A 24,197-nucleotide genomic window follows, 5' to 3' on the forward strand; every position below is an offset into this window, starting at 1 on the left:
TGTTTTCTATATTAAGAACCTCAAGTCAGCTAGATGAGCAGTTTAAATAGAGCAAGTGTCAGCTTCGCTTAACACAAAATTAAAATCCCAAGGAGAAGCCATAGGTTTTCTTGGAGGTCTCTTATGCAATACTTTTCAAAAACATTTCGATATGGAGACACCTGGATAAATGGGGAATCCATGGGCAGACATGCTGAAATGGACAACAAGCAAACATTGACAGAGTAAGACAAGTGACAGAAAAGTAACTCTCACAAGTATTGTAAAATCAGAGAAACACTAGACCTGAAGGTGTGCAGGTTATGTTGCTGGCACCAACTAGAAACCTTTTCCACTTACTAATATATCATTTTCTCGTAGCAGGCTCTCTTGCCTCACTTAGTACCTGTTGCACTCTCAGTATACAAGTGTCTAAAAGGTATTAAGATTCTATCCTCCAGGCAGTCAGCTCAAGTTGTTTGATGTTGGGATATATTTAACACCACTGTTCTTGTGTAAGGAAATCCACTCTGTGAGGAAGCTTGTGGTAATTGTCCCTGGCCAATTCCAAAAGAAGGCAGAACTGCTGCTGTCTGAACCAGATGGGAGTTACCACAATGATAATGGGGGATTCCTTCTGAATCTTCAGAAGTATATCCTGGATATCAGCAAAAACGATGGAAAAGCAAACAGAAACATTCCTGTCCAAGGAAAAGAAAAAGCATCTGTTTTCAAGACTTCCTTGCATGGTGTCCTGGAGCAGAATGTTGCCAGCTGATTGTTCAGGAAGGAGGTAAAGTGGTTGACTTCAGGAACTCTGCACATTTGGATCAAGTCTTGGAAGACCACCTGATTTAGTTTCCATCTGTGGGGTCTGCCTTTTTCCTGCTCACCTTCTCTGCTACACATATTTTCTCTGATGGACTGTAGGAAGCCTGAAGAGTGAGATTGTACTATAAAGCTATATCCCATGCTAACATGGTTAGTCTGCATAGGGGGTAAAACTGGGTTCCCCTTGCTTGTTTATATACCACATCAATGTAGTAATATTCATAACAATCTGAAGTGGTTTTGGTGATAAAAGGTGATTCAGAGAGTTGAGTGCTTTAATAAGGACAAACATCTCTTTTGTACTCATGTGCTTGTGCCTGTATTTTTTGTCCCAGATACCTTGCACTTATCTCCCATTGGCATTGCTCCCCAAGCAAAGTCCAAGGCATCTGTAGAGACTTGACTGCTTTGGAGCAGGAGAGAAGTGGAGTCCTGGATTCAGGGATATTTCATGTCTCCACCAAGTGATTTCTCTTCTCACAAATCCAATAACTAGAATATGAAAAGATAATGGGTATCACTGCTGGGACCACAGAAACGTCATATGCCATTGTACCTTTCTCTGATGAGAAGTATTACCAGACCTATCATGAGAATCACAGATGCTACGACATCCATAATCTTGAGGTATTCCCTCACAGTGACCAAAGTCTGAGTGGAAAACTCTTGGAACAGATCCAAATGTTGATCCATTTTATTTTCTGTGAAAGAAAAGCTCTTTGTATTGAGGTGTCTAGCAGGCACCCCAGGAATACACTCCTATGTGATGGAGTCGAAAAAGACTTTTGAATCTTCTCTTGGAATCCCAGTCTGTATAGGGTATCTCTCACGCAAGTGGGAGACTCCTGACACTTTCAAAAAGACTCTGCAAAGATACCCAAATTATTTAAATATGGAAAAAAGTAGACACCGTGTAGCCTGCAATGTGCTATAATTGTAGCTAGACAATGTGAACACTAGTAACAGCGGATATCCCACAGAGTAAGGCAGAGAACTGATAGTGTGATCCGGATACACAAAACCTTAAGAAACATCTGAAATCTGGATGGATAACAATTTGATGACAAGCATCTTTTAAATCTAAATTTACAAAACAAAATCAAATGAGGAAGGAGGGGGAAGAATTTGTATACTGAAAACATTTTGAACTTGGGCACTATCACAAACTGCCTAGGACAGAAAGCTCCACAACTGATCTCCTGTCATTTTCTTTCTTTGGCACCAGAAACATTTTTGGATAAAAACCTCTTCCCAACTGGGAAGGAGGAGCTCTTTCTATTACCCCCTAAAAAAGAATGTGCTGTAGTAAAGGAGGGAACAATGGGGTTTGGTCTGTTGGATGTGAAACAATCCCATGGAACATAGAGATTTCTTCCTACTGCTATCTTTAACCTTGCTGAATCAGGCTCAAAACCCATTTGTTAGAAACAATCTGTTGCCTAAGAGAGACATGGAGATTCAGACTTTCTGGAAGGGATAACAGACTGCTAGAGTGGGGAGGTGGGAAGGACAAGGTCTTTTACACAGTCATTCTGACTTGACTGTCTTTTGTTCTAGGGGCTCCTGCTTCCTTTTTGGAATTCCCATCATTTATTTTTTAAATGCAGAAAAACTACTGGAAAAGTTGGAAAATTTAGAGGAGGTGGTCTGAAAATGTTTCTACAGCAGACGGTCCAAAAACTAAATCTCTATCCAAAGGTGAATTTAAAATTTAATTGTTTACATCCTCTGGGAAGTTCTGAGAACACAGCCAGGTAAAACTCATCAGCACAGTACCAACGTCAATAAGCCTGGATGTACCATCTACAGAGTCATAAACACTCTTTAAGCAATGAGTAGTGACCCGAGAAATAGAAGAAACTAAACCACACAAAGCAGATTTTTCCTCACAGGAAGGAACTGCAGATAAAATATTTCTCAAACTTTCATAATTACTCAGAATAGACTTTCAAAATTTAAAAAAAATGTAAGTTGCAGGAGCATACACCCCCCCCCCCCAAAAAAAAAAAAACGTATCAGCTGTTTCACATCATCCTTGTCAGTAGGAGAAGGAACAGAATCAACAAAATACTTTACAGCAGCTGGACTGAGTAACTCTATAGCTGCTTAGTCAGGTCTGGGATGAGTGTATAGAAATTTGACAGACGGAGGAACTTTGTACATCCTGTTTGCTTCCTTAGGTGCAGCAGGCTGGCTATCACAGAAACCATATGCTATGACAAAGACATCTTTCAATGCTGGCAGCACTGGGGGATGGGAAGAGGTTCTGGGAATTCCAGTTGTAACATTTCATAGTATTTTGTGAGGGAATGAGAAACCTCAGTATTCTCCCACTGAAACACTGGCAGACTCTGGAAATAGCCTCTGAGAATCCTTGACAGGGAGATTTGATAAACATGCTCTCTTCTGAGTCTGAATCAGAATTTTCAGAAGAAAAACCTGTATTTGCCCTATCACATTCCCCTCCAGACTGAATTTCTTGAATCTCTTCAGGATAGAGGAATCCCTTTTTCTCTTACCAGAAACCACCTGATAAGAAGAGTCAACAGCCTATACAAGACCTTGAGCCAGACTTACTCTACTTTTGTCCAGTGAAACTGAAGCTGGAGAAGATGTGTGTTTCATTTTCTGTTTCTTTTTAACAGTAAAGTTAGGACAAACAGGGTTTTTAATGGCAACAACAGTTTGACAAAGGATGGGCACAATATATTGGATAAGCAGGGGCACATTCTCTGCCTCTTTTCCCAACACCAACAAGAGTCTCTCACCTTTGCCCACTGAGGAGACCCCAACAGCCACATAATATGTGGATAACCTCAGGTCAATAGTAGCTGTAGAAGCAACGCCAGACAGACCTAGGGAAAAAGACGAGTGGTAGTCACCCACTAGAGGCTGATGCAAATTGCTAGCCTAGTGTGGCAGCAGAGGCTATTTGGTTAATTTTCTTTTTGTGGTTGAAGACGGAACAACCATTGGACCGGTAATTTTGTTCCATGGTCAAGCCAAAGATGATGCTTCTTCCCCAGGGAAACTAAGCAGCACAAGCTGGTAAAATTTCAATAGTATAAAGTCACTTTTACCAATAAAAAAATAAAACAGTAAAAAGTACCATAATACAGTTTAGCAGTCCCCAGATCTTATTTAAACATAGTCTCTCTAGAGGGAAAAAAAAAGTTTCATAATGTATAAATCAACATTTAAACTGTCAAAAACAGAAGTGCACTTCCATTAAAGTGCAGTAAAGTCGTGTGACAGTCAATAAAAACCCATACACCTAAACTTAAAACACACCTTCCCAAACAGGCAAGTAAATTTAATCATTAAAAATAATACGTTTCCTTTAGAGAAAAAAACTTCAACAAATCTGTCCAGTAATGGAACTCCACAAGCCAACCGCTGATCCTTGAAAGCCCACAGAAGAGCACTCTCTTCAGTGGCAAGAAAGCTCAGAAGGACTTGGCACCCAAAACCTGTCTTTTTAGTTAGCTCAGTTCAAGCTAACAGTTTGGGTGCATGGAAGTGCCCTGAAGCTTTGAAAGCTGACTGGGTATTGCATCCTACTTAGGCTATAACCCATACAGCTTAGGCTACTGCAGTACTGATCAATATGAAGAACTATAAAGATCCTAGATACTGAAAACAAGTTAGTAAAGGTGGAGGATGGAAAGAATAACAGGAGAACAGACAGACATTCAATCTAACCCCAAGAAAACAATTTCTGTACATGAGTCTAAACACAGTAGAAAGGATGAAAGAAAGGCAACCTATTGAAGGGATACCAGACCAGATTTGGTAAACATGTCATAAATGCCAGAAAAAGAAAGCAGAAGAGGGAAAAAATATCAAATGTCTACACTGGATTGGAAGAAATAAAATGGGCTGGCACATTACAGTACAGGAAAGAGTGGTCTAAAGTCAAAGTAAACTTTATTGCTGATCAGATGTACACAGCAGTGCAAACTGAACAAAATTACGTTGCTTTGGTCCCTGTTTAAGACATAACAATGAGCACACAGTTTGAATGACAGTAAGACTAATGCACATACAGTAATAATTAAAATATTTACAACACAATAAATTACCACAATTGGACAGGAAGACAGACAGTATCATACTAGTAGGTAGTGCAAGACTATGACTTCACATTGTGGTTGCTTAGAATACTGAACTTCGTCAGCTGTAGTATGAAACATGTCTAACATGATAAAGAAATTTTACGCAGATGATCCAAGACATATGTTTAACCTCTAAAGTTGCAACAAAAGCAAGGAAAGCACATTTTTTTAAGTAAACTTACCCTAACAGTAGATGTTTGAATCACCACTGCTGCAGTAGCTTTAGCTATATGGGTTATATCCTGCCAAGGATATAACAACCAGCCAACTTCCAAAGCCTCAGGGTATCCTCCCCATGTACCAAATTGTCAGGCAGCTTGAGCTGAGCTAAGAGACAAGTTAAGGAGCCAAACCCTTCAGACCTTTCTTGCCAATAAAGAGAGGAGGAGGCTGAGCCCTGAAAACAACCATACCCTGCCATAAACACACCAAAAAATAAGGGGGATGGAGGCACGGCTACAGCAGCACTGATCATTAGAACATCTATTGTTACAGTAAACTTAAATAAGTGTACTATGTTCATCATATTAATCACTGCTGCGGTAGCCTTAGCTATATGGGTAGATTACCCCAGCTTGCTACATTTTGGAGGTAGAAGGAGGAGAGTCCATGAGCCCCTTGAGAATGGTCCTTACAAAGCTTGATCTAGACCGAGGAAAGGAATCAAACTTATAGTGTGCTGTAAAAGTATATACAGAGGACCAAGTTACTACCTCTAATATGTCTACAGTCCAATCCTTTTCAAAAAGCCAAAGGTGAAGCCAGGGTCCAAGAAAAAGCCTTGAAGGAGAAGGATCCATGGACAGACATGGTGAAATGTCCAATAACTGAAAGTTGATGGTGGAGTAAGAAAGGCATTAGGAAAGTAACTCAAACATATTTTAAAAACAGAAAACAGCTATTCCTGAATAGGTGCTGGTTATGTTGTTGCTGGCATCAACTATAAAACATTTTCCATTTGCTAATAAATGATTTTCTAGCAGCAGGCTTTCTTACCTCTACTAGTACCTGTTGCACATCCTCAAAAAATAGGTGGCTAAAGGAAAATAAGACCCCATCATCCAAGCAGTTAGTTGAATTCAGTTGGAATCAGGGTGTTTCCACACACCCCTGGATCTTGTATGAGTAGACCCATTCTCTAAGTAAGCTTGTGGTAATTGCCCCTGGTCATTTCTAAAAGATGGGGGAACCACTGTTGCCTGGGCCAGAAAGGGAGTAACCACAAAAATCCTGGTGGATTCCTTCAGAATCTTCAAAAGTACCCTGTATATCAGTGGAAATGGTGGAAAAACATACAGAACATTCCAGTCAGAGAAAAAGGCATCTGTCTTCCAGGGTTTCTTGTATAGAGTCCTGGAGCAGACTCTTACCAGCTGATTTACAGAGGACACAAATAGGTCTACTTGAGAAACTCCCCACAGATGGTTCAAATATTGTAAGATCCCCCCCATCTGATTTTCATATGTGAAGGTTGGACCTGTCCTGTTCAGCTTATCTGCCAAACAATAATGCTCTGATGGAATGAAGGATGTCAGTAGTTTGAAACTGTGCTGTGAAGCTGTATCTCAAGCTAACATACCTAATCAAAAAGCGAATATGACCAGATTCCCCCTCCCTGAAGATGTACCACGACTGTGGTACTGTTTGAAATGACTTGAAGAGGTCCTGGGGACCAAAGAGGATTCAGAGACTTGAGTGCCTTGAACAGGGAAAGCATCTATTTCATAATTATGTGCTTGCATCTGTCCTAGGTGTCCCACACACTTTGCACCGCTATCCCTCCTGAAACTGCTCCCCAAACAAAGACTATGATGCCTGAGATAACTGACAGCTTTAGAAAACAATAAGAGGAGACTCAAATTTAGGGATATTTGCTGTCTCTACCAATTATTTTTTTTATTGACAACCCCCTGCACTGGGAATTGAAAAGACAAGGGATGTTAATGCTGGGACCAAACAGACTTCAAATACCATTGCAGCTTGCTCATGCAGAGTCTTTCCAGGGTTATAATGAGAACCATAGATGCTATGGGACCCAAATTCATGAGGTATTCCCTCACCATGAATGAAGTCTGAGTGTAAAACCTATTTTTTCCTGTGTAAGAAAAGTTTCTTGAACTCAATTTTCCAGCTGACACCCCAGGAACATAATCTTGTATGGAGACGTCCAGAAGTTTTGAATGTTCTCTTGGAATCTCAGCTTATGTAAGAGATCTCCCACCCAAGTGATTGATTCATGATACTTTGAAAAAAGACTATGAAAGATAAGCAAGTCATTTAAATACATAAACAAGAAAATGGATACCCTGTGGCCCACAAAGAGCTATAACTGGAACTACCACCTTAGTGAACACTCTTGGTGGAATGGATAGTGGATAGTCCAAGGAGTAAAGCAGAGAAATGATAAAGTGATACAAGCACACAAACCTTAAGAAATGCTTGAAGTCTAGATGAAAAGGAATGAGAGGATAAACATCTTTTAATAGCAGAGTTACCAAGAAACTTGAATGAGGAAAAAGCGGTAACAGATTGTGAAATGACATCATTTTGTAGTTAGGCACTGTCATAAACAGGTCAAAGAAGAAAGATCCAGAACTGGTTTCCAAGAATCTTCTTTCTTTGGCACTAAAATGCCTAACTTAGGGAAAAAGGGACTGATTCTATCACTCCCCAAAACAGAATGTAATGAAGGACAGGTGGAAATAACAGTCTGGTCTGGTGGATGAGGAATAACTTCCTGGCAAGGTACAATATCCTCTCACTGACATCTATAGCCCTGACACATTATCTTTAAAACCTATTTATCTGAAATTATCCTGTTACAAGAGAAAATGTAAATTCAGACTTTCTTGAAGGGAAAAGGGACTGCGGGGGGTGGGGTGGGGTGGCCTTTAAATAGTCAAACTATTGGACAGTCCTTGGTTTTGAGGGTTCCCAAAATCTTTTTGGAATACCCTAGCCATTATGCCAAAATTGGATAAGAGGTTATAGAATCCCTAGAAAATTAGAAAAAAAAAGAGGCCAGAAAATATTGGAGATTCCCTGATTAAATTAGGCCTTTTATCACATCTGCAGCAAAAGAACCAAAAAGTTAACACATATCCGAGAGAGAAAATAAAATCTCATTATTCACATCCTCTTACAGGTTTCATATGTAAGTACTAGGTTAGCTGCCCTTGTGGGCTATTTTAAGCCTAGCCAATTTCCCTTTTTGTTCTCAAATTAACCTATCCCATTTGGTCAAAGATTGGCCTTACCCATTCTATGGTCAATAATTATATATTATTCTAATCAGAACAACTGGGATCATACCTTTCCAACCCAGGATAGCAATGCAGAAATCCTCATTACTAAGCTTCAAATCAACATAAACAAATCTTTATACATTATCTGCATTTACATACCACCCGGAAATAATATCACTACAATTGAGGCATTTCTTAGCTGGCTGTCTTCTACTTACCCCAAGAAACAATAATACTAGGTAACTTTAACATGGACTGGAAAAGTGTTAGTGCTGAAAATCCTACCTCTCATATTAACCTCCATGGATTTACCCAAACTATAACCTCTACAACCAGAATTAGCAAACCTAACAAGAAAGAGAGTACCTTAGACTGGATTCTCATAAACAAAGTGAAACAATCTTACAAAATAGGAACCCTGCCTGATGATGTAAGTGATCATTCCTTGACCTACATTACTAGAGAAAAGAAAGACTTCCCAAACCTCCCCATCATTAGGACAGCACGCTCTACCAAACACTTTACGGCAGAATTATTTCAAAATGACCTTAAAGCATGCAACTGGAACCCATTAAAATCCCTCCCACTTGAAGAGGCAGTACAGTATTTTAACATTGCTTTCTTATCTATCCTGGATAAGCATGCTCCCAAATGTTCTATTAGAATGAAGTCTAACCCAGCCCCATGGCTTTGTAATGAAACTAGGAATCAAATTCTACTTAGGAACAAAGTCTGGACTAAATGGAGAACCTATAGAAATAGCTCTGATCACCTATATTTTAGGCAGCTTAGAAACAGCACAAAAAAGGCTATACTTACTGATAAAAAAAAACTACTATTGTAAGCTTCAGCAAACTCATCAAAATAATCCCCAACAGTTCTGGTCTTGCATTAATAAGCACCTTTCCCCAGGTAACTCCCGAGCACCCACCCCACTTGATGTAGATCCAAATACTCCCCATCTAACTGCCAATACCTTCAACTCTTTCTTCACTGACACTATACAATCTCTAGCTACTCAACTTATCTCAGAAAACTCCAGCATTCCCATCGACTTAGCACACTCTTTCTCAAAATTCAAACTACAACCCAGCTCTACTTCTCTCATCTATAAACGTATTCTAAAACTTAAGCCATGTACTCCATCTGCTGACTAACTTCCTTCCCAATTTCTCCAAAAAGCAGCTAAGGAAATTGCTTACCCTATATCTATCCTTATAAATAGGACAATCCAAGAAGGAGCCATCCCAGATATTTGGAAAATGACCCACATTATCCCCTTACATAAAGGCGGGAACTCTAATGATTACTCTATCGGCCAATTGCTCTCTCATCACCCCTAGCAAAAATTATGGAAAAAGGCATTCACAAACAACTTCTATGCCATGTCTCTCAACACAACTTAATAGCACACTGTCAACATGGCTTTAGACCATCACATAGTACCACTACTGCCCTTCTGTCCTTCACAGATACCATCAATAGAAACCGTAACAAAAACCTCCTCTCATCTGCACTCTTCATTGACTTCTCTAAAGCTTTCGACATGGTTAACCATACCCTCAATCAATATTCTGGAATCTCTTTCCTTTGATTCTTTGGCCATAAAATGGTTCAGATCATACCTCAGCAATAGACAACAAGCAGTCCTCTGGGAAAATCAAGACTCATCCTTTTTACCTGTTACCATTGGGGTCCCTCAGGGCTCTATTCTTGGACCACTTCTCTTCTCCTTATTTATTAATGATCTCCATGTAGCAATTCCACAAGCCACTTGTATTCAATATGCAGATGACTCTACACTAATATGCTCATCAACCTCTCCATCTGAACTATATTCTCTTACTCGAGATGTTTTCAACACTGTAGAAACATGGTTTACCAAACGCTGTCTCCTTCTTAATGCTAAAAAAATAAAACTCCTTCTCTTTACACCCACTACTAGGTCTTCCCCCTTAGACTTCTCAATCTCTTCAAATAATGGTACTGTTATTCTCCCTGACACTACCACTAAACTTCTAGGAATAACCATTGATAATAATCTCTCATTTGATTACCATATAAACAATACCATTAAAACAGTAAACAGAAAAATAGGCTCCTTATACAGAATAAAACCCTTTTAACTTCAGCAGCCAGAGCCAAGATTGCTCACTCCCATCTAATCTCAACCCTCCTATATGCTTCACCTATATTTACCAACCTTAAGAAAACCAACCTTAACAAATTAGCAACCTCCTATAATAACATTGCTAGATTCGCTACTGGCAATCCCTTCAGAACCCATCACTGTTCAAATCTTAGACAACTAAATTGGCTCGAATTCCAAAACCATCTGATTATCCCCCAACTCACAATTGCCCACAAGATATTTTACCAACCCAGTAATACCCCTATACTCTCAAAACTCATAGTCCCATATAATAATCTGAACTCCCTACGTTCTTCTAGCAAACTTCTTGCCAGCTTAACAAAGTCTAATAATGCAGCTGGTGACTCTCTGTTTACCAACACAGCAGGAAAACACTGGAACCTACTACGCACTGAACTAACTAACTACATCCTTGCCACTCTTTAAACAAAAACTTAGAAAACACCTCCAAATGCACTGGCTATGCCCTTGTAGTAAACCCTGACTAACCATCCTCTTCACCCCTCTTTCTTCCTCTTCTTGCCATACTTCCAAACTTCTACATGCTTTTGACTTGTAAATAAGACTGACTCTTTTTAAACTCTAATCAACTTAGTGTTTAAATAATTCTCTCTCATATGATCTATTGTACATAACTCTTGCTATTCTGTTTTTGAGCTGTCTTAAGCTATATTCTGCTCACTGTACTGTTTCTCAAGTGTTTTTATCTATTGTACATAACTCTTACTGTATTATATCTGTTCTAGCTCTCTTAAACTTTACTCTGTTTTACTGTAACTTTTCTCAAGTGTTTTATCTCAAGAATGTATTAACTACCTGTTTTTATTTTGTTTTTTCAATCCTTTTTCACCATGTAACAATATTTTATACTTTGTTATCTGTGTGGAGCTTTTCTCCCCGGGCCTCTACTGAAAATGGAAATATATCCAGCTAGACTAGCCCGGTCAACAAATGTAAAATAAAATAAAATAAAAATAAAATAAATTTGAGGGGACACATGCATGGGACAACGCATTTAAGAGTTGTCTCTGTCCATTAGTAGTACAGGGGACAATCCTGGGGTAAATCTTCTGTTTCCCATTCGCAGATCCAAGATGCAATTGAATATGCACAGGGATCAACTTTGGAATTTGTGTTTTTTCCTACTTTATTTTGCTTTTACGTCATCTTAAAAGTACTCAGTTATATTTATTACTGCTTGGTGCAACTCATTCTAAGCCTTTTAGTTTAAGCACCTGGGCTTCAGGCCAGTTTTACATTAAGAAGGTTTGTGGTCTGCACTGTAGTGGCAGAACAGGTAGCTTATATCCTTCTAAGTTGGGAACTGCTGATTGAGGACTCAGTGTCTGTTATTCTAAAACTGTATTAATTCTGGTTTAAGCACTTGGGCTTGAGGCCAGTTATTTTACATTAAGAGGGTTCGTGTTCTGCACTCTTGTGGGAGGAGAGGCTGGACTCTGTCGTTCTGAGATGGGAATTTCTGGTTAAAGGCTTATAGTGCCTGCATATCTGAACTGCTTCTTACTGAAATTGGTACAGCTTGTTTGCTGTAGCATAGACTAGATCCAGGCCTGCTGAATCTAGCTTTGCTTGTATAACTTGAGCACTAATCCAGGCATTCTTTAAAGTATTCAGTTGTATTTATTACTGCTGGTAGTAACTTGATTAAAGTGTAGCTATCATTTCTAAGTCTTTTGGATTAAGCACTTCGGCTTCAGACCAGTTGATTTACATTAGGAAGGTTTGTGGCCTGCACTGTGGTGGCAGGACAGGTAGCTTACATCCTTCTAAGTTGGGAACTGCTGATTGAGAGCTCAGTGTCTGTTATTCTAAAAGTGTATTAGTTCTGGTTTAAGCACTTGAGCTTCAGGCCAGTTATTTTACGTTAAGAAGGATTGTTGTCTGCACTCTTGTGGGAGGAGAGGCTGGACTCTGCCCTTCTGAGCAGGGAATGTCTGGTTAAAGGCTTATAGTGCCTGCATATTCTAACTGTTTCTTACTGAAATTGGTACACCTTGTTTGCTGTAGCATAGACTAGATCCAGGCCTGCTGAATCTAGCTTTGTTTGTATGCTTGCTGTTTGTTTATTTCCCTGAAATGCTAATTCCACCTAAAACGCGGCCTTTTAGCACTTCTGTGGATCCCTAGTGATATCTGCATTGCTTACTGTAATTATTTCCTTGTTTCACTTGAAAGAAAGTTAATGTTTGTCGTTTTTGCATTTAAGTTACCTGTAACACATTGCATTTAAGTTATCTGGCACTTGCTCACTAAAGCAATTATATAAGTCAGCTCTAAAAAATTAAAAGCACTACACCCTCACAAACTCCCCTTGAGTACCTTGTTCCCCATTGGCCCTTTTTTTCAATTATAAAGGAATTCCCAACACTATTCTAGCATGTCTAAAGGTCAGTTGTCAATCTCCTCTCCGGTCCAGCTGGTGAATCTGGGAATCTTGAGGCAATGTTACAACTGCCTCATGTACACAGACAACCCTCTCCTCCTCCCAACAAATTCCAACACATGTGAGAGATGCAACCATATAGCCAAACTGGAGGCTAAGCTCTCTCAACTCAGTACTGGTGTAACCAGTCAGGAGGAGAAGGAAACCACACTCACTACAATTCCAGTCTCACACAGACCTACCACGACAACAAACCAAACACATAAACACACAAAAACATACTCGGAGGCTCTAAATAAAAATCTGCCTAAGCAGCAGAGACCTCCAAAGCAGACACCCAAGCAACTGCTACCCCAAAACAAAACACGTGCAACACATAGCTCACAAAGCCAGTGTGCCGAACAGTCACAGCCCTTAAGGCTAAACAACACACCTGATACACCTGTAATAGGTGACTATCGTCAGGCACACTGATGTCCCGCTCACCAAGCTGAACAAGGAGAAGGTCACGGTGAGCTGCCTGTCGGGCGCTAGGATCCGCCACATAATAAAAGCACTCAGGTCACTCCAAGGCAAGTACAAATATGACTCAGTCATTGTCCATGCTGGTGTGAATGACCTGAGACATACCTCCCTGGACTACATGAAAAGAGACATAGAGGAGCTCTTTGAGCATGTAGCCCAGGCCGGTATGACCCTGACCTTAAGTAGCATCTTACCCTCACCAAGAATGATGCCACAATATGAAGACAAGATGATCAATTTCAACAATTGGCTTAAGTGTTGGTGTCATTCAAAGGGGATCCAATGCCTGTCAGCCTGGGATGACATGCTTGACAAGCCACGATGCTTCGCTAGGGATGGCTTGCACCTGTCACCCCTGGGCTTTCAGATATTGGCAAAGGCTCTTGCTCCCCCATAGTGCCTTTTTTAGGCAAGGCTCAAAAGACAAACCCACCTCCATAGGTATCACAAGGGATAAGAAACTAAGAGTAATGCTACTCAACGCCAGAAGTCTAAACCTCAAGATGCACGCACTCAAAACTCTCCTTAGCATGGAGAACATCGATATCTGTGCAGTGACAGAAACCTGGTTCAAGGCTCCCGAGAGCACCCCAGCACTACCAGGTTATACCTCATACCATGCTTTTCAGCCCCAAAACTTGGACCGAACCACAAAAGGAGGGGGAGTATCAATATTCGTCAAAGATACCCACACCTCCAGGTTGGTGGCACAGCACGAAGCATCAGAGACTATCCATGTGCAACTAACTGTGGGTAAAACTGCCTTCCAGTTTATAGCCTGCTACAGACCACCCTCCCAAACACAGGAACCCCACTCGGCCTTCCTGAGAATACTGGAAAATATGAAGGTCTCTCCAAACACCATTATATTGGGCGACTTCAACTACCCAAACATAGACTGGGAGCATTACTCTAGCTCCAACACCCTAGCCCAAAGGTTCCTAGAATTTATAAACTCAAATGCTATGGAACAACTTGTTACCACTCCCACAAGAGGGGAAAACATACTGGACCTGATCATCACCAACATGGGGACACTATGCTCCAGACCAGAAGTGTATCCCTCACTGGTAAGATCAGACCATAAACTAATCTCACTGGATATTCACATCCCGACCCCACCCCTGCCCAGAAAACCACAGTGAAAAACTTCTCTAAAGCAAATTTCACACACCTCAAAACCGAGGCGAAATCCTTCAAAGCCCCGGCCTGTGGAAAATACTGCCCAGACCGCAGAATCCTTTATAAACGCATTCTATGAACACTTCAGGAATGCATGGATCATGCAATCTCAAATAAAACCAAGACCCAATCCTCCAAAGGCAGGCGTCCTGTCTGGTGGCCCCCAGCCATAAATAAGCTATACAATAGAAGGAGGAAGCTACTAGATGATAGAGCAAAATCCCAAAAGGGAAGGCATCTCTAATCAGTATTAGCAAAAACTACGGGCACTCATAAAATCGTCTAAGGCCAGCTTCGAGAGAAATATTGCACAGGACACTAAGGATAATCACAAGGCTTTCTTTAGTTATGTTAGGAACCTGGGTGGGAATTCCCAGATATGCTCAGAATTAGTCCAAAATGACAAAAATACACCGAGCCCACAGACATTGCCAACATCCTAGCTGACAGGTTCAGTGCAAACTCCCCCCACCAAAAGGGCAAATATCTATCCCAAAAGATTGATGCCCCTCTAACATCTCAGATGCTCAGGTAAGAGCCGCCCTCTCCAAAGCAAAAAACACAGCATCAATGGGACCAGACGGTGTCCCGGGCTGCGTCCTACATGAACTCCAAGAAGAGCTAAACCCAAACATAAAACTACTGTTCAGTCTTAGCCTTACTACAGGATATGTACCCAAAGAGTGGCGTACAGCAACAGTGGTCCCTCTCCACAAAGGTGGTGCCTCAACGGATCCTGGAAACTATCGCCCCATAAGCCTGACTAGCTTGGTCTGCAAAGCTATGGAAAGGATCATGGACCTCATAAATACAGATATTGGGGACCTACAGACACTGGATCCTACCCAGTTTGGCTTTGTTAAGGGCAGATCCTGCCTCTTAAACCTGGTCAATTTCTTTGAAACAATCACCAAGGCCATTGACGAGGGGAAGGTGGTCCACACAGCCTACCTGGACCTCGCAAAAGCCTTCGATACAATACCCCACTTGGGCATTATAGATAAGCTCACCAGCTTATATATAAACCCCTATGTCACTAGATGGGTTGCAAACTGGCTCAAGGACAGAACCCACATGGTTAGAATTGCTGGAGCCATGTCAGACACCAAACCAGTTACAAGTGGCGTCCCACAAGGCTCAGTCCTGGGACCTCTCTTGTTCAGTATATATTTCTCGGCGGTACGGCCAACACGAAAGGACTGTGGCTGACAAAGTTCGCAGATGACTGCAAACTGGGCGCCATAATCGACTCTCCAGCTGACACAAGCATCCTCCAAAAGGGCCTCATAGAAACAGACAACTGGTGCCAGAGCCATAGCCTCAAGCTAAACGCCAAAAAGTGTATAGTCATCCCCTTTGGCAAAAACAAAATGCCCACAAATTACCAACAGGTGGTAATCCATTAAGTACAGAAGAAGTCATTAGGGACCTGGGGAACCAAGTTGACAGCAATCTCTCATTTGACAACCACGTGGCCAAAGTGGTTAGAAAAACATTTTATATAGCCCACCTAATCATGAAGGGATTCACATCTAGATCAGGGGAGGTCATCGTGCCTCTTTACTCATCCCTCATCAGGCCCATAATTGAGTACAATGCCCCTTTTGTGATGTACCTTACCAGACACCTGCAGCAACTGGAAAGACCCCAAAAGTACCTCACCAAGAGGATCAAAGGGCTCAAACAGATGCCATATGCTGCTCGGTTAAAGAAACTCCAGCTCTACTCAGTGGCATACCGCCTGCTCAGAGGCGATCTGTGCCTGACGTATAAAGCCATGTCCAACCCGGAATTAATGGACATGCTGCACCTCAGAAAATCCAAATCCCATTGAGCTACATGCTCGAGAGACTTGAACCTCAGCACTGAAATAAATAGGACATGCTGGAGGGACAGATTCATAACCCAGAGGCTCCCTTCACTCTGGAATAAAATCCCAGTCCAGGCTAGGCAGAGTCCCACATTGACTCTCTTCAAGAGGAATCTTGATGAGTGGATGGGAGATCGTAGGTTTACCCCGGCTATCACTTCTGTGTCACTGTTAGACAGAGGCACAGTATACTAACCTCAAAAAAAGGCATAGCAAAATTAATTTAAAATGGGTGGCGAAAGCCAAACACACTCTGGCTAGGCTTATAAATGCCCTAGGGCAGATAGCCTAGTATGAACCTATGAATAGACTCCCCATCCACATAAAATAGAGAAGCGGTATCCTCTGCAAGATGTACATGTCCCTCCAAACTATTCTGTTAATGCTGCAGAAGAAAAGACACAGGTCACCTTTTAGCAGTTTGTTTGGATACTATGTATAGTGACATGACTGAGTCAATCCATGTAGGACATGTTGTTTAGGTCTTGTATCATTTTAATAAGATATCTCTTAACACTGTTTCAGTTGTTGCATGTGTCTGGACAAATACTTGCCAAAGGTGGTATTATATTCAATATCTGGCCTAATGAGGGCTGAGCAAAAGGGGACAATGATGTCCTAGAGCTAGGATTAATCACTTTGTTTATAAGCTGTGCAAAATAAAAGGACTTTCCTACACAACAGACACATTAGTCAAAAGTTAGACCACTGTCCATATAAGTTCCTAAATGCCGAAAAACTGGATCAACTCTTAGGGGAGTATTATCAATGTAGTAGTTCCTTGGAGTAGATAACTTCCCAAATTATACAATAATGCATTTTTTGGCATTTAGTTTCAGTCCATGATTGCACCAGCTATTTATTTGGGGCAAATCTTCCTGAAGGATGGCCAAGTAATTTTGGGATTCAACCTTTTGGGAGGCAAACATCTTCAAAACAGTACCAAACATCATAACCATGGCAGAAATATCAATTGAGTCATACACTGTAAACAGACAGCAGTGACTAGTACAATACAAGAAACTAAATTTAAAGCAGATGTTTCCTCAAAAGCTGAAACTGCACACCAGACAATCCTCAAACTTTCACAATTAGTCAGAATAAACTTTAACATGCGAGCCTGACAATTCAGAATTCTGAAACTCAAAGCTCCAGAAGCATATACTATTTTCCCGTACCCATCAATATTCTTCCCATTATTACCAGAATGAGGATAGCAATTAACTGTTTACAGCAGTAGGAATAAATAATGCTATAGCTGCTTGATCAGGTTTGGGGGGAGTGTATTAAAACTTAAAAAGACTGAGGAACTTTATACATTCTATCTTTTTACAGGCAGCAAGCTGACTATCAGAAAAACTAGAGAGAGAAACACACACACATCCTCCAAAGCTGACAGAACTGGAGGAAATGATGAAGGTTCAAGAAATTCCTTCTGTAACAGCTCATAAAATCTTCTGAAGGACTAAGAATACCTCAGTGTACTCCCACTGAAAACATTGGCACATTCTGGAAATAGTATCAGAGAGGGACCCCAAAGGGTAAAAGCTCTCCTCTGAGTCTAAATCAGATAACTGACGAGAAAACATGCATCTGTGTCTTCATCTTCCAGTCCAGGTTCAGAGTCTTGAATCTCTTTAATAAAGGAGATATCCTTCTTTCTTTTACAAGAAATCAATAAATAAGAAGGATCAAAAGCCTGAATAAAACCCTGAGCCAGACCCAGTATACTACTCCTTTCTAAGGAAATTTGAGGAGGAGGAGATAGATATTTAGTTTTCGGTTTCTTTTCTGGCAGAAAAATGGGGCCAAAAGAGTTACAAATGGCAGCATTAGCTTCCCCAGGGACAGGCACAACATTATGACAAAACAGTGAAGCCTTCACTGCTCCCTCTCCCAGGGCCAAAAAAAGCATCTCTCTTGCCCGTTCTGGGGATGTGGCCAACCCCCGTTCCACAGTGGCTGTAGATGCTACACCAGTAGAATCCAGGGTAAAAGATGAGTGGTATCAGGTATAACAAACGTCTACAGTAGAGTCACCCACCCACAGCTGAGGTATATTTCTAGCATGCTGCTGTGGTAAATGCTGCTTGCTTTACTTTTTCTTTTTGTGGTTGGAAGAAGGACCAACCATGGGACTTGACTGTTCAATGGTCAAAACAAATACGGTGCTTCCTTCTCATGGAAAACAAGCAGCAAAAGCCAGTAAAAAATTTAAAGTCTTTAAGTCACTTTTTCACATAAAAACATAGTGAAACGCACTTTAAAACACTTGCTGGATCCAAAAAGTGTAATAAATAAAAATTTTCCAGAGAAAAAAAATGTTTTTAAGTACTTTAAACAGACAGGAAAAATGGCGCTCTCATCCTCCAAAAAAAAGGAAGCCAATCTGGTGACCCTCTGCCATAAACAAACTCTACAACAGAAGAAAGAAACTGTTGTAAAAGAGTAAAATCCCATGACTGGAGGAACTCCCTGGTCAACCTCAGTAAGAAGCTGAGATCCTTCATAAAATCCTCCAAAGCTAGTTACAAAAACAAAATTGCCACTGACTCTAAAGACAACCACAAAGCATTCTATAGCTATGTCAGGAATCTCAATGGCAACACTTCGATCTGCTCTGAGTTGCATCACAATGGTGCTAAATATACAGAACCAACTGATATTGCCAACATCCTGGCAGATACGTTCAGTGCTAACTTTACCCCCCCTCTCACCCCCTAGAGGGCCCATATGTATACCAGAAGAATGCAAAGTTCCTGTAATCAAGGCTTCACAGGTAAAAAAACACACTCTCCAAAGCCAAGAACACAGCATCCATGGGACCTGACAATATCCCAGGCTGCGTTCTACACGAACTACAGAATGAACTGGCACCCTACTCAAGTACAATGTTCAATCACAGTCTCACCTCAGGCTTTGTGCCCATTGAGTGGTGCACCACAACGGTTATCCCACTCCACACAGGGGGAGCCATGACGGACCCCGGGAACTACCGCCCTATTAGCCTGATGAACCTGGTCTGCAAGGCCATGGAACGTATCATCATGGAACTCATAAACAAAGACATTGGTAATCTTCAAACTCTGGACTCTACCCAGTTTGGATTTGTAAAAGGCAGATCATGTCTCCTAAACCTGATTGACTTCTTTGAAGCAGTCACCAAAGCCATAGATGAGGGTAAAGTGGTTCACACAGCTTATCTAGAGCTCGCCAAGGTTTCGACATCCTCCCCCACTCTGGAATTATAGATAAGCTCATTAAACTACGTATAAATCCCTATGACACAAGATGGGATGCCAACTGGCTCATGGACAGAACCCACACTGTGAAAGTAGCAGACTCCAAATCCGACTTCAGACCAGTGACAAGTGGAGTACCACAGAGTTCAGTCCTGGGTCCTCTCCTGTTTGGTATCTACTTCTCTGAAGTACAGGCTAACACAGAAGGTCTTTGGCTAACAAAGTTTGCAGATGACTGAAAACTAGGAGCCATAATCGAAACTCCTAATGATGTGGACATACTACAAAAGGGACTCACTGAGACAGGTGCCTAGTGTCAAAGCCATGGCCTGAAGCTCAATGCTAAAAAGTGTATTGTCATCCCCTTTGGTAAAAACTCTGAACTACCACATAGCTGGTAGTCTACTTAATGCCAAAAATGTGATAGGATACCTTGGGACACAGGTGGGCAGTAGCCAAAAATGTGATAAGATACCCTGGGACACAGGTGGACAGTAGTCTCTCCTTTGATAATCACATCACCACAGTGGTCAGGAAATCCTTCTACGTGGCTCACCTCATCACAAAAGGTTTCTCATCCAGAAAAAAAGAGGTCATTGTTCCCCTCTACTCATCACTCATTAGACCCATTATAGAGTAAAACGCCCCTTTTGTTATGTACCTCACAAGACATCTACAACAACTGGAAAGGCCACAGAAATACCTCACAAAGAGGATTACTGGCCTCAAACAGATGCCCTACGCAGACCGTCTCAAAAAAAAAAAAAACAGCTTTACTCCGTCGCATATCGCCTACTCAGAGGCAATCTCTGCCTAGCATACAAAGCTGTATCAAACTCAGAGCTGTTGGACATGGTCCACTTAAAGAAATCCCACTCCCTCCGAGCTACACGCTCTAGCGACCTAAACCTTGTCACCACAATAAACAGAACATGCTGGAGGGATAGATTCTTGTCCCAGAGACTTCCCATACTCTGGAACAGACTACCTATCTATGTCAAACAGAGCTCCTCATTAGCACTCTTCAAGAACAATCTTGATGATTGGATGGGAAATAGGAAATTCACCCCAGGGATCACTTCTGTGGCTCTGCTCGACAGGGGCACAAGAAAATAATTTTCTTGGGTGGCAAAAGCCAGGGTACATTTTTGGCTAGGCTAATATAGGCCCTAGGGCCAATAGCCTAGTACCTACCTATGAACCTATGAACATTACAGTCTTGTGGTAGTCTGTTAAAATACAAACTCATAGCTTTAAAGTAATTTTGATGAAGAGGAAAGTATTACTAATTAACCAAAATAATTGAATGGAGGGTTTTTACTCAAACAGAAAAACCTTCCATTCAATTATTTCTCCAAAGGGAACATATCTGTCCAGCAATGGAAGAGCACAAGCCAACCATCGATCCTCAAAAGCCTCAAAACAGCATATTCTTTGGTAATAAAGTCTTGAGGGGGCTTGGAGTCCACACTCGTCTTTCAGTCAGTTCAGCTCAAGCTGGCTGACAGTCTGGGAGTGTGGAAGATGCCCTGAAGCTTTGGAAGCTAGCCGGCTGTTATATACCTAGGAGGTTATAACCCATATAACTAAGTCTACTGCAGCAGTGACAAATATAATTAACATTTAGTACATTAGGATGGACGCTCCTGCACAAGTACTTTTATACTCCTGCTAGGCTTCAGAATGTTTCCTTAAATGGATGGGAAATGTTAAAGGAAGGAAGGACATTGAAGCATATGTTCTGGGAGTGTGACAGTTTAAAAGAATATATGGAGGAGATCAGAACCAGTCTAGGGATATCTTGGGGGAAGAGATCATCACTACAGAAAAATCATATTATTGAGTTGGACAGACATCAAGAAGCCAAAACACGTAATTTCTCTGGTTTTCACTATAGCAAAGAAAGTTATAAGAAAATGGAAGACAAAAGAGAAAAAAAAAATAGAAGACGTGAGCGTTACTATGGAGGAAATAAGAGTGTGTAAGTTGAAGACTAAGCCACAGCAAAAAAAAAACAGTTAATAAATAAATGGTCCAAGTAGACAGTCTCCTGGCATAAGGCCAGAAATGCATTGCTTAGAAAAAGAAATGAGTGAAATAAGGCAGGTGATGCATCTCAACCAAATGCATGGAGAAAATACAGACAATTGAGATTGAACCAAATGTATATAGTCTGTGTATAGTTTAATTGGCATAATATCAACACAGAAAGACAAAAAAAAGAACATAACATTTTCAGTAACAAACAGTAAGCAAAATTTAACTAAAGGGTTAAAAAATGTTGCTTTTGCCAAAGATGGCTTTGGGAAATGAAGGTATATAAAATGTGTACATTAGACACATGTACAAATCAGATGCAGACCAAAGCTAATTGTAATGGAATCAGGCATTCACTAGTGGATAATTTACATACAATTTACACCTGGTCACCGTGCATTTGGAATTCACAAACTATAATATATGCAAAAATGTTTTACAAGCATAAAGATGCTGACGATTAAACAAAAGAATGAAGAGCGTCCTTTACTTTTCATCCAACTCTTCCAAAGAAAAAGTCTCCCATTTTGGTCAGACTCATCGACACAGAATGAACATCCAGTAGTAAAATATTTTAAAGCTGTGTACCCACAAAAAGGGAAATGCTTGTATAATCATAACAGAGAGCATGTGAAAGTAGAGACACACCAATGCCATTCTTTTGTTTCCATGTTACATGGCCCTTTTCTTTTTAAGAAAAAATGATTACAGCTTTTTGAATTTAATATTGGAATGTTTATAATACATCAATCAAACATAATACATCAATCTTATTTCCAAATAAGAGAAGTCCTATAACCAAAGGTCTTATAAAATACACACATCAACTTAAGTAAAACTTCTTTGCTTAAACAATTAGCTGTATTAAATCTGTTTCTTAAAGACTTAGAAATTTATATTTCAGAGTTTATGAGTCACAGTAGCCTTCATGTATAAAATAATTTTTCTAACCAAAGGAAGAAAAAAAAAACACAACGTCCCTTGTAATCGGTGCTTTACAGGATTTGTATGCTGTCACAACAGCAGGAAGCTCTGGTCCAAGAAGCTAGATTTCAAATGTATACAATCAGTGTGATGGGTATCATGTTTTTCAAGATATGCAAGCAAAAGGAAGCGAATTTCATTAAGGAAACCTTTGCTGTAAGCAAATACATCAAGAACAAAAACATAAAACATCTCTATAACTCTACAGAAAAGGAAATTAGAATCTGTAAAAATAATGAAATCTTGATCAAATGGTAATTAAGAGGGAAAATGCTTCAGAAAGTATTTAGAATTTGTGGATACTATGAAAGATAAAAACATTTAAAGATGCTGCAAAATTAGGATGTGTGTGATTACTGCAATAAGTGGCGTTAAAAATTCAGTTAGAAAACCATAAAGACTAGCACACAAATCATATTGCAATTCTTGTTTCCATGATTTAATGGTACGTACCTTTTGCAGAAATTTTTCCCCTCACTCTGGGCATTTGGAAGCGCAGTATTCTGCCTTATATTGGCTTAACATCACATCAGTTAAGACAAGAACAGTTTCTTCTAAAAGAGATGAACTTCAGAACCTTCAAAACTGCCATTTCAAACGGTCACAGAGAAAGCCTGTTAAACATGAAGATAAAGTCCCAAGAAGAACAGAGAATTCTGAAGAAGCAGGGCCCCTTTAAAGAGCACATTAAACAGCTGGTGCCACAATCTTATCCATCTCAAGGTCACATGTTAAAGATACACATATTTGCCATAAAATAATTGAAACTGAATCCACAGAGATGTCTGAGAGTGGTCAAGACTACCTTTAAGTTAATGAAGTAAAGCAGCACAAAATCTCTCTGCCCAGAAGAAAAATCTCTCCTGCTTAGCAAGTACAAACGATAATTTATTCCTAGCAGCTTCAATCAACTCTGAGACTCCCAGTGGAAGATCTGAAAGGACCAATGGAACTAAATGAGGAGTTGCGTCCTGTGAAAGAGTCTGCAGTCACCATACACAGCTCCAGCTGACTTAAGTGGATGTTCATTTATGGAGAGCCACTTCCCCTAAACTGGGAACGAGCGCCCCCCCCCCCAAACAAGTTTGTGACATGTCCATCATGATGGACCTGTCTAATCATTTTACAGTCCGTACATGATGATAATGGTACACCACCAAAAGGCTTATGACAGTGTGATGGTTTTGTAGCAACAAAGACCTCATGAACAGCTGCATCACTAATCTTCAAGTGTAGATATAAACTATACATTATGTGGTTGCAATAAGGCACAGGAGAGTCCAAGTCTAAGCCATTTAACATATCCTCATCCAGGAAGCCAAGGCAGTGGCTTGCCAAATCCTCTCAACAGGTGAAACAACAAAAAAAATGAGCAATGTACCAAAGAGTATATCTCTCTGTTTAGGAAATACTAATGCTCTACATCTAAATGATTGCCCAAGTCAAGGACCCTATTAAACAGTCTTTAAATGGGTCTACCATTAGTCATCCAGATAGGAAAACACACAAAGCTCCAACTACTGCAAGGTTCTAACCACTATGGCTAACACCTTGGCAAGCACTGTGGTTGCAGCCAAAAACTCAGCACTCTGCACTGAAAGTGATGCCAGCACAGAAAAAAACTGAAATAA

General features: G+C 40.6%; 1 protein-coding gene across 1 annotated transcript in view; it reads right to left on the reverse strand.

The window, feature by feature from the left end:
• LOC122787696 (BCAS3 microtubule associated cell migration factor) overlaps positions 1-24,197 on the reverse strand; it is a 4,651,713-nt gene that overhangs the window by 1,491,928 nt on the left and 3,135,588 nt on the right. The window lies entirely within an intron of this gene.

Source organism: Protopterus annectens, chromosome 13.part0 (genome assembly GCF_019279795.1).
Source record: "Protopterus annectens isolate FY-2018-M chromosome 13.part0, PAN1.0, whole genome shotgun sequence".
In the NCBI taxonomy this organism is placed as follows: Eukaryota; Metazoa; Chordata; order Ceratodontiformes; family Protopteridae; genus Protopterus; species Protopterus annectens.